At 49.9% G+C, this 12,065-nt stretch overlaps 1 protein-coding gene and 1 non-coding gene across 6 annotated transcripts in view; both read right to left on the reverse strand.

Annotated features, from left to right (window-relative positions):
• LOC103305723 (zinc finger protein 501-like) overlaps nt 1-12,065 on the reverse strand; it is a 262,606-nt gene that overhangs the window by 86,532 nt on the left and 164,009 nt on the right. The window lies entirely within an intron of this gene.
• TRNAF-GAA (transfer RNA phenylalanine (anticodon GAA)) lies at nt 2,810-2,881 on the reverse strand. Its single transcript has one exon. It is a non-coding gene; the product is annotated as a tRNA-Phe (tRNA).

The raw sequence follows: 12,065 nt of genomic DNA on the forward strand, positions 1-12,065 counted from the left end.
AGATTCTTTTTTCCTCCCCTTCATGAGAAAGAAAGTAAGGACTGGCCACTCAGGTGCAGAATACCACTCTTTCCTCTGGCTGAGGAGCTGGAAACCAGGCACAGATGACTGGTGTCTCCTGAAAGGGGGGGGGCAATTTCAGGGTTCAGCCCCCACCCCCTTATGATCAACAGCCCCTCACAGGTGTGAACAATGCAGGGAGAGGAAGCAGCAAAGGCAGCCCCTCTCCACTTACCCCTCCAGCAGCTGCTGTGCAGGGAGGGAGCCTGGCAGCACCACATGATGTAGCAGGCGATAGCTAACCCAGGTGGGGCACATGACCCCACACACCGCCCTCTGCAAGTGTTGCCTCTGAAATTAGGAGAACTCGTGAGTTCAAGGCACAGCTGCACACCAGAAGAAAGCCCAGCACAACATGCCCAGGGTGAAGGGGTCTGCTAAAGCCTAACATCAAACCAGAAACTTTCATATCATATATCTAATGCACTCCCAACTGAGCTACTTTGGCAACAGCCAGGCCAAACCACGAAGGCTTAATACACAAGCCACAGCACATTCTAGGAAGATTTAAATCTGGATGTCACAATGCAGGAGGCAAGCAGTGGACTTGGCCCTGGAGGGGCAGGCTGGGGTTTCCTATATCCCATTCACTCAAGCCAGCACCTGCCCCCTCGCAAGCTGTCACTGGGCCCCCAGGTCTGCAAGACAAGAGCAGCGGTTCTCACTGGAACAAGTCCACCCACAGCTCGCAGGCTCCTCCCAAGCCTAAAATGGAAAACCATCTTGCCAGAAAGCAGCCCACTAGGACATACCATTGCTTCTTTTCCTTCCACCCAGAATCCCACTTCTTGTCCTGGACTGCCAGTAGCCATCCCTGGGATGCAAAGAGGCAGGCACAGGATTCTACCTCCCAGTAGCCAACCACACCTCCCCAGGCTTTGGCAGAACAAATGGTGGCACTTTACTATCCCCACTTAGCCGCAATGATGCGCTTAGCTTCTGCCCTGCCTTCCTCAGCTTGACTTTCCTCTATCGCCCCATTCCTGCCTCACTTCCTCCTTTGGCAAGTCACACAAAGGAGGCCAGCAGGAAGAGCCGGCCTCCGTAGGCCAACCTCCAAGGGCAGAGGAGGCCAACCCACAAGCATTCAAAAGGCGACTGGCCTAATTCCTCTAGATTCCCCAGGCTGACACCAAGGTACTTTGTCCACTGATGTCACCACCCTCTATTGTGCGGGGGTTGGGGTTATTCCAGGGACAGGCCAGTGGCAGAAGGAGCAGTGCATTGCTGGACAGCAAGGGGAGCTGGGAAAAGGAAGTCACTATGTTTCTGCCTGGTTTTGGGCTGAGGCCCTTTTGCATGTTAGGCAAATGTGATCACCACTGCAGAAACTCCATCACAGTGTGCTGCCCTGCCCTGCCCCTCAAATTCCATGCACTTTGATGGTGCTCACCCTGGCACACACCGATGGGTGAACCTGGAGAAAATGGTGGCAACTCTTTGATGGTGTGACGTTATTGACATAATCTGGGACCATATAGAACATGGTTGCAACCAAAGTCCTGTAGTGGCACCAAATCTTGTATAAAGGGGGTCAAATGAGGTGTCTAAGAGAAGGTTATGGTTTACTGGTTATGATTATGCTGTCTATATGTGTGTATCAATTTTGTAGTTGAAGTTATGAATATTGGCTCTATACTGTCTGTATTTCAAACTTATGCTGTGCTTCTGGGTGACATCCCAGACAAGCTGGTGTTAGCTCTGCCTAGCCTGCTTGATGGTCCATTAAGGACCATCAGCTATACAATGGACCCATTGAGAGAAGGCAAATATGCCTTGTAACTCAGCAAAGTACGCAGGAACTTGCCCATGTGACTCCAGACTCCATTTTACTGTAATTTTCCACAGTAAGAACAAAGAGGTATTCTTACACCTGGAAAATACTTCAATCCTGCTTCTTAACTCTGGAGGGACTTTACTACAAATGGAAGCTCTACACAAAGGACTGATTGACCCATCCCAGTTCTGGATGTTCCAGACTTGATTTGAACCTGCAGTTTATTCTGTCACTGCTACAAGCCTGAACCAAGAACTTTGCCATTACTGTATGTAATTGATTCCATTTAACCAATTCCAGCTCTCATCTCTATCTTTTTCCTTTTATGAATAAACCTTTAGATTTTAGATTCTAAAGGATTGGCAACAGCATGATTTGTGGGTAAGATCTGATTTGTATATTGACCTGGGTCGGGTTCTTAGTCCTTTGGGATCAGGAGAACCTTTTTTCTTTTATTGGGGTATTGATTTTCATAACCATTTGTCCCCATAACGAGTGGCACTGGTGGTGATCCTGGGAAACTGGAGTGTCTAAGGGAATTGCTTGTGTGACTTGTGGTTAGCCTGTGGAGTGAGACCAAAGTCTTCTCTGGCTGGTTTGGTTTGCCTTAGAGGTGGATAAACCCCAGCCTTGGGCTGTAACTGCCCTGTTTTAAGTAATTTGTCCTGAATTGGCACTCTCAGTTGGGTCCCGCCAGAACCGCATTGTTATAGATGGGTCAGCTGGAAGAGCAGAGGACTGGAGCCGGGGCTCAGGAAGTCATCCTTGTGACTCCAGCTTGAAGGAGAGCTTCTTTTTCTTCCCCTTGCTGAGAAAGAGCAAGAGAAAAAGGTCAGGTGGGCCAACTGGGTGCAGAAGCCAATGCTGTCTTTTCCTGCAGCAAAGCCCAAAATGAGGAAATTGCATTGGATAAAGGCACAGCTGTGTTTCTAGGAAACAGCCCACTGCTGCAGAAAGAGGGATGAAAGAACATGCTGAAGTCTGGGATTGAACCAGGGATTTTAGATCTTCAGTCTAACACTCTCCCCACTGAGATACTTCAGCATCTGCAGGGGGGTCTTTTTGGCCTGCTGCTTCTCACCTTGAAGCTTATTCTCAATCAAACATCTCTCCAATCAACAATGGCCAATGCAAGACTGACATCGCTTGCTATTTTAGCACTTGGAAATGTCATCAACTAGTCTTTGGATCTCTCTAATGCTGCGCTTCAGTTCATGAGGGGAAAGGCGAGACAATCAATCTCTGAACAAAAGGCCTAGGGTTAACATCCTAACGCTGTCTCTTACTGTAACACTATTTAATACTGGTCCACCCTGTGTTGGTGACAGTTCCATTTCTAGATGTTAGTACATTTCAGTTACTGTTAAAATTAAAAGTTTCTATATGCTTAAAGGAAATGATTTTTTTATACAGATTTACACATCCTATCATGAAAATTTATTGTCTTATATGATACAGAAAATCATGCATCAAAATTGTGCATCGAAATCATGAAATGAACTACAAATGCAATAAAAAAGAAGGTATTCAATGGTTTAACATATGGAGGGGGGGCACCAAAGACACTTCTTGCCTGAGATGCCACTTGGTCTAGGGCAGACCCTGTCAGGGAGAACAGGAGTTAGTTTCACATGCCTATTTTCAGGCTGCAATTTGTGGGCACCCTGCTCTGTGGGAGGGATCCCGGTAGCCCAGACTCAGGGCTGGAACAGGCCCCTGATTTAGGGGGTGGCTGCATGGTTTACAGCACTCTGATGTCTCAGACAATCTCTCTCTCCCAAAGTCTCAGATCTGTGTCCCCAGAAGGCTCCTGCACTGCCTCCGCTCCTTTCACATTTTATAGAAAGGAGCAGCATCAAGGGTTAGGGATGAGCCATAGGGCACTACATGGGTGACAGAGGCTTCAGGAGTAAACTCAGCACCCAAAGCAGAGGGGGAATATAAGGCTTTTTCTCTTTACTTAGCCACGTGCTACAGCTCAGAGAGCTCTTTGAAATGTCTCCCCTCCCACAACCTGGGAAAGGATTCTTAGGTTCTAGCTTGATTTGAATGAGGATCGCTGGACCCTAGAACTTTCACTGCCCTTTCCTAGAGAAACCTGTGATGCACAGAACGGTGCTGAGATAAATGCTTACAGGAGTCAAGAATTGCTTCCCTGGAACACCAGCAATATTGGGCAGCTGGAAATCTCACAAAAGGAGCTGAAGCATTGGGGGGTTTTTTTTTTTTTAATATGGAGATATACCTATCTCATAGAACTGGAAGGGACCCCAAAAAGGTCATCAAGTCCAGCCCCCTGCCTTCACTAGCAGGACCAAGTACTGGTTTTGCCCCAGATGCCTCCTCAAGGATTGAACTCACAACGCTGAGTTCAGCAAGTGAATGCTCAAACCACTGAGCTATCCCTCCCCCTCAATAATAGATGTCCTCTGTAGTTCATGGGAGATTTAGGTTTCTTTTCTGGACAGTAGCAGTGTGAGTTTTATTGCCTCAACATTTCAGTAGAAAAATTCAGACCCGAACTGTGTGTGGTGGGGAGGTTGATAGTGGTTTCTTTGGTTTTGATTTAGTTTCTTCTCTTATTCTCATTTTAAAAGCTCTTGATCATTTTGATGGGGAAAATGTGTGTAGAAGGCCAAGGAAAAGTAAGAAAAGTTAAAAAACTGCATTGGAATGAGGGGGGTCTCTGTGGGCCAGGGCAGGGGTGGAGATTTTCATGGGGAAGGGGTTAAGGGATAAAAGACAGTAGCGTAGCTGGGGGGAGCAGCCGCTCTCCCTGAGGACATTTTCCAAAAGTGGCGCCTTTCCGCGCAGCCAGCACTGGGCTCTGAACTCGGAGTCTGGAGCTGGGTTTTGTGTGCGGCTGCTGGCTGGCTCTCGGCTCCGCACCACCCTCCTGCATCCCTAGCCCGGCTCGCTCCGGGGCTGCACGCGGCAGTGGCTGGTTGCCTGGCTCCCGGGCAGGAGGAGGAGAAGGCTCCCACCCACTCGCAGCTGTCCGGCTTGCTAAGCCGAGCCCCGCTTGGCGCACGCCGCCCAGGCAGGGGTGGGCTCTGCTGGAAGGGGAAGGGGCAGCAGCGCAGCCCCCCCAGCGAGAGGGGACTGAGGAGCAGCAGCCCCGTTGGCCCCCAGCAACCCCATGCAGAGCGAGGCGGCCGCGTGGCAGGGAAGACAAACACCTCCTGAGCCGTCCTGGGTGAGCTCTCGCTCCTGGGCTGGTGATGCAGGAGGCCAAGACCTTCCCTCGGACTCAGTATTGAACCAGCGCCGCAGCATGATGCTCAGGGGACACTGTGCCGCCATCTCTCAGAGGAAGCTTAAAACCAACGTCCTGACCATGTGTGATCACTAAAGAGTCCACTTCCTCACTGCTTAGCCCTCCTGTCCTGGCCAGGGTGGGCGATTGCATCCTGCTGACCCATCTTGCCCCTGCAGTTGTGACAGGAGGAGACATTTTTTCACGTTGTTGCCTCTGTCACACTGTTGTGGTGCAAATTGGCTGCCAAGTTCCACCCCAGAAGCAGCTGCATTTCAGGTTGGGATGAATGGTCTCTCTGTCTGTATGGATGTATTCTATAAAGCACAATGCATGAAGTGCATCAATGGCAAGCAATGGTATCCTGCTGGCATGATAGCCAGGGCACCATGATACTGTGTTGAATTGTTTGCATCTTTAGTTGTGATGATGCCTCACTGCAGGACACTGTGGTGTGTCCTGGGGCACAGTCATTATGTGATCCCATCACAATGCACTACATTAACATGCAGCTCTCTAATGGCTCATGCTCATGGGACACAGAACATTTACAACAGTAGAATCATAGGATTGGAAGGGACCTCAGGAGGTCGTCTAGTCCAGTCCCCTGCACTCGTGGCAGGACTAAGTATTATCTAGACCATCCCTGACAGGTGTTTGTCTAACCTTTATTTAAAATCTCCAGTGATGATGATTCCACAACCTCCCTAAGCAATTTATTCCAGTGCTTAACCACCCTGACAGTTAGGAAGTTTTTCCTAATATCCAACCTAAACCTCCCTTGCTGCAATGTAAGTCCATTGCTTCTTGTCCTATCCTCAGAGGTTAAGAAGAACAATTTTTCTCTCTCCTCTTTGTAACAACCTTTTATGTACTTGAAAAAATTTATCATGTCCCCTCTCAGTCTTCTCTTTGCCAGACTAAACAAACCCAATTTTTTCAATCTTCCCTTATAGGTCATGTTTTCTAGATCTCGAATCATTTTTGTTGCTCTTCTCTGGACTTTCTCCAATTTGTCCACATCTTTCCTGAAATGTGGTGCCCAGAACTGGACACAATACTCCAGCTGAGGCCTAATCAGCCTATTACTGTCCTGAGACCTCCAGGTGAAGCGGCAATCCAACTGTATGGAAGCAAGAGACATGCATTCAATTCCCAGCTCTGCCAGTGACTCCCTGGGTGACTTTGAACAAGTCACTTAGTCTGACTGTGCCTCTGTTCTCCATCTGCAGGTACGTCTACACTGGACCTGGAGGCATCATGCCCAGCTGGAGGAGACATACTGGTGCTAGCTCGGATCAAACTAGAGTGCTAAAAATAGAAATGTAATGGCATGAGCACCAGGAGGCAGGAGCGCCGCCAGCTTTTTTGCTGCCCTAGGCGGCGGAAGGTCCCACCCCGAAATACCGCCCCCCCACAGAGGCGGCGGAAGGTCCCGCTGCCGAAATACCCGTGATCGCCGCCCCCCACATTGTAGCGCCCTAGGTGACCACCTAGGTCGCCTAATGGGTTGTGCTGGCCCTGCCAGGAGGGGCTAGTCACCTGAGTGCTTATCAAGGGTCTCAAGTGGGATCACACTCAGGATGGCTATCCCCTTGCACCACTGTGGCTCCGTTTCTATTTTTAGCACGCTAGCTTGATCAGTGCTAGCACGGGTATGTCTACACAAGCCGGAAATTACACCTCCCTTTTCCAGTGTAAACAGACCCCGAATCACAGGGATACTTCCTTTCGTCCGCCCTCTGTAAACTCTTTGTACTCTATGGCCTGGTCCACACTAACCCCCCACTTCGGACTAAGGTACGCAAATTCAGCTACGTTAATAACGTAGCTGAATTCGAAGTACCTTAGTCCGAACTTACCGCGGGTCCAGACGCGGCAGGCAGGCTCCCCCGTCGATGCCGCGTACTCCTCTCGCCGAGCTGGAGTACCGGCGTCGACGGCGAGCACTTCCGGGATCGATTTATCGCGTCTAGACCAGATGCGATAAATCGATCCCAGAACATCGATTGCCTGCCGCTGGACCCGGAGGTAAGTGTAGACGTACCCTATATGTACAGCTTCTAGCTCAGTGGGGCCCTGACTTCACGTGAGGCTTCTAGGCTCTACTGGACTGGTTATTAATAATAATTAATATGCCACCAAGAAATAAGGGAACTATTGGCTGGAAACAAAGCGTGCAGCACTACAGTAGGCACCTGTCACTTGGAAGTTAACACGGCTTCCAAGCTTTCTGTTTTCTCACATCAGGACATCCAAGGAGACGTTGACAGAACAGCACAAAAGCCACAATCTGGTGGGCAGAGCTCCTGGTGGCTCTGAAGCCCAGCTGGTGCCAGTGGAGAAGATGGAGAAGGATGGAAAAGGGGGGGGAGGGAGGATGTTTTTTTTCTTGTGGTCTCTCTTCAGTGGTCTCTTGTGGTCTCTCTTTTCTCCGCGAGCAGCGGCAGCCCGAGGAATGACTCTGCCACAGCCGAGCCGCCGCTCTGCTCCGGGGGCGAGGGGTGACAATTACAAACTACTGTATTCTGTGATTTACTTTCTAGAATCTAAAGTATATCTAAGTCTAATCTAAAGTTCTCCTGTGAAATGCCGGCTGTGCAAACCCTTACGTGGCTGGATCATTCTTGTGTTTTTACTTTAACTACAAATAAATATGTATAACGAATTTAAAAAGCATGTAATTAGTCATTTGATATGTAGGGTGCTGCCTTTTTTTGTGTTCGCTCCCCCTGATGTTAGAACCTGGCTATGCCACTGATAAAAAAAGAGGCTTTTGCAGGAACACAGGGGGATGTTTTGCAGTTTAATTTTTTCAAAGGGAACTCTCCCCACTTTCCCTGTGCTGCTGCCCAGCTCAGACCCCACTGACACCCCTGTGACGAAGTGGGAATTTTCTGAATGTTTTGTGTGCATATTGTGTATACCTCAGTTTCCCCTATGTGTTGCACAATTATCTAGGTCAGAGGTCCAAAATGTGTGATGCACCCTGCCAGGGGGAATGGAGTAACATTCAGGGGGATGCAACTGGGCCTGGGCCAGCCCTCATGGGGCGTGGGGAGAGAGAGCCACCCAGCTCCGCTCTTGGCTCCAGCCCCAGCTGCTGGCCCTGGATGCAACACCGCTCCTGGGGTTCCACTCCCAGCCCCACTCTGGGGGCTCCGCTCCTGGTCTTGGCCCCCACCCCAGCTCTGGCCCCTGCCTCAGCCCCCTTACCCCTGTCTGCATCCCTTCCCCTGTAGCTGCTGCCCGACTCCCAACCATGACTCGGGGGGGCATGAACAGGGGTAAGGGGCGATATGATCCTGAAAAGTTTTGGGACCACTGATCTAGGTGGTGGGACAAGGGTGTTTAATCTTGGCAGAGACCCCTAAAGGGCAGGTGTGGCTGCTGTTTAGCTGCTTGGGCCCAGACAATGGCCGGAAATTCTGTATCCTAGCAACTGGTGGCCCTGGTGTACCTGCTGCAAGAAACCAGCTGGCTGGGATGAGTTGGAGAACAAAGAATGAGCTGGAAGCCAGGTTGCCAGGGAAACAGAACAAAGGACAGAAGAGGAGCAAAAGGGCATGGCTGAGGTTGGGCTGTTGGAAGCAAGGAGTCTTCCGCGCAGATTGTTGGAGGAGGGCTCGGGGCTCTGGCTGGATTGGGGATCCTCGGCTTTGGGGATAGGGGGTCTCGGGGCTCCCATCATGGGGGGGGGGGAGTCTCAGGCTGTGCAGGGGAGGTGTCAGGGCTTGGGTCGTAAGGGGGGGACTGGGTCTTGCGGCTCCAGGCATGGGGGACAGGGGGTCTCAGGTCTCCAGCCATGGAGGGAGGCTTGGGCTGCAAGGGGGCAGGTGGTCTTGGGGCTGCCACAATGGGGGGCAGAGCCTTGGGCTGCGAGAGGAGGTAAGGGGTCTCAGGGCTCTGTCCATGGGGGGGAAGAATGGGTAGAGCTGGGGACTAGCCTCCCCGAAGTGGGGGTCCACCCGTTGCCCATGATGGTGACTGTGGAAGTTGTGGCTGCATGATTCCCCTTGGGGTGGGTGTAAGGCTTGCCGATGTGTCCGATTCAGGTGGACTCACTGCAGGAAGCTCCTGACATGGAACGGGTGCTGAAAGGTCCCAGGTCGGTCCCAGGAGGTGCTGAAGCCAAGGAGGTTTCCCCCAGTGAGAGCGTGCGCTGGGGGTGTCACACTGACAAGGCTCTTGCATGGGTTTGACTCAGAGCTGTTCCAGAGCACTGAGCCTGTGTTCCTGTGACAGCCCCCCAGCATGTGACCTACAGGCTCCTCTCTGGCACAGCTCCATGTAAATCAGAGACAAACTCCCCACTTCTCCCAGTTAATCTCCCCCTGCCTGGAACCCAGAGCAACTCCTGCCTCGCTGGGTCTCCTGACAGCCACAGCTGGCCAAGGAGCTGCCCAAGTTCTTCCCCTAGGTCCCTGTGCAGGGGCAGTTGGCAGTTCTGACCTCATGAGTATAGCGGTGACTATCCCTGCCTGTCACGTGGGGAACTAGGGCTTCATTTCCTGAGGAGAAAGCTGGGATTTTGACACCAAGTGTATGTCTACAGAACTATTAAAACCCCACAATTGTCCCAGGCCAGCTGACTTGCCAGGCTCGGGACCCAGGGGCTTGCTCAGGCAGGAGCCCGACCACTGGGATCCTCCCCGCTTGCTAGGTTCAGTGGCCTATATACTGGAGATGAGTTTGTAAATGGGGAATGTACACTGGGTGCTGCCACTGGACAGACACTGCCTAGCAGGAGACCCACCCAGTTAATGTGATCTACTCTCAAAATATGTGATGAAAGAAAGTCATCCTGGGGCTCTGTATTTATCATCTCACAATGACTCGCTTCAACTTGCTCAGGTTAGAAAGAAAGATTTTTTTTTTATTGTGAGCCTGGAAATTGCCTACGGTGTGAAAGTCAGAGCTGGATTATTTCGAGCTTATGCACCCTTATCACAAATGAAGAAGTAAAGGAATGTACCAACCAATGAAGCCTTAACATGTTATTTGCATCCTCAAGCCTTGTCCCTGTGGCAGGATCTCAAGGACAGACAGAAATGTTACCCAGTATCAGGAGGAGAGAGAAAAGCACTTTCCATCGTGTATTTCCCCAGTCTGTCGTGCAAGGCAGCAGAGGTGCTTTAGAGCATTTTCTGCCACTGATTTTTTCATGTTGGTGTGGGAGGAAAGACTTAGACCTGCCAACTTTTTGAACCTGTGAATGTAAAGTGACCAAGTGATGAGTTAACAATAACGCTGTTGCACAGGATTTGATTGGAACTAGAAAACAAAATGCCCTTAAAGTTGAACTCTTGGGTGAATGGAATGATCTGATTTATAGTCAACCTTGGAATGCAATAGATTGTTACATCAGTCAGCACAGCCTGGTTTGGTTGTCTGAACCCCCCAACCTGAAGCAAATACTCACCAGCAACTACACACCACACCACAGAAACACCAACCCAGGAACCTATCCCTGTAGTAAACCTCGTTGCCTACTCTGTCCCCATATCTACTCTGGCAACAGCATCAGAGGACCCAACCACATCAGCCACACCATCAAGGGCTCATTCACCTGCACATCCACTAATGTCATATATGCCATCATGTGCCAGCAATGCCCCTCTGCCATGTACATTGGCCAAACTGGACAGTCCCTCCGCAAAAGAATAAATGGACACAAATCAGACATCAGGAATGGTAACATACATAAGCCAGTAAGTGAACACTTCAATCTCCCTGGTCATTCTATTACAGATTTAAAAGTCACTATCATTGAACAAAAAAACTTCAGAAACAGACTTCAAAGAGAAACAGCAGAACTAAAATTCATTTGCAAATTCAACACCATTAATCTGGGCTTGAATAGGGACTGGGAGTGGCTGGCTCATTACAGAAGCAGCTTTTCCTCTCCTGGAATTGACACCTCCTCATCTACTATTGGGAGTGGACTACATCCACCCTGATTGAATTGGCCCTATCAACACTGGTTCTCCACTTGCAAAGTAACTCCCTGCTCTCCATGTGTCAGTATATAATGCCTGCATCTGTAACTTTCACTCTATGCATCCGAAGAAGTGAGGTTTTTACTCACGAAAGCTTATGCCCAAATAAATCTGTTAGTCTTTAAGGTGCCACCAGACTCCTTGTTGTTTTTGTAGCACCTTGACTGATCATTGGCCAAATCCTGCAGCCCTGGCAGCCCAGGATAACCTCCCACTGATGGCAATGGGAATTTAGCCTTTGTAACTATCTGCAGGTGCCTGAGGTCTCAGATATGAATTAAACTGGGGGCAGACACCAGCTTTATCCGAAGAAATGAAGGATGTAAGTGAAAGAGCAAAGCTGGCCATCTGGGTCCCATTACCACAGCTGGTAGGGAGAAGAGGAAAAACTCCCTAAAGTGCTGGGAGCAACACCGAGAAAAGGAAGTTTGTCAGTGAGATCAATAGCAATAAATATGAAATGAAGGAGTGCATTCTCCTCTGTGATGACATGTTTGAATTGTGTTACTTTACTATGAGATGAAGCTTTAAAATATCCTGCTCTAATTTCAGGATGGGTCTGTAACCATAATCAGTCTCTGTAGAAGTGGGACTTTCAAAATTCCCAATGAATTTAAGGGGTGGGATTCACGGTTGGTCACCTGAGGGCAGTGCAGTAGAGTTCAAACCAAAGACCAGAGAGGCGAGAACAGGGATTGTGGGACACCTCCCAGAGCCCAATCACAGCGCCGTAATCGACCAGGATGTCTACACTGGCACTGCGGCACTGTAGCCCCGGTGCAGAAAGCTGTACACCTCTCGTTGGGGTGGTTTTTTTACAGCGCTGCAACTGCACAGTTTCTGCGCAGTAAGTGGCTTGGCAGTGTGTACACCTCGGGAGTTACAGTGCAGAAAGCTGCTTTCCTGAGCAGAAACTTGCCAGTGTAGACAAGGCCCTAGATGGCTTACATAAGAATGCAAAACTGGTCACACT

This window comes from Chrysemys picta, chromosome 16, assembly GCF_011386835.1.
Source record: "Chrysemys picta bellii isolate R12L10 chromosome 16, ASM1138683v2, whole genome shotgun sequence".
Classification (NCBI taxonomy): Eukaryota; Metazoa; Chordata; order Testudines; family Emydidae; genus Chrysemys; species Chrysemys picta.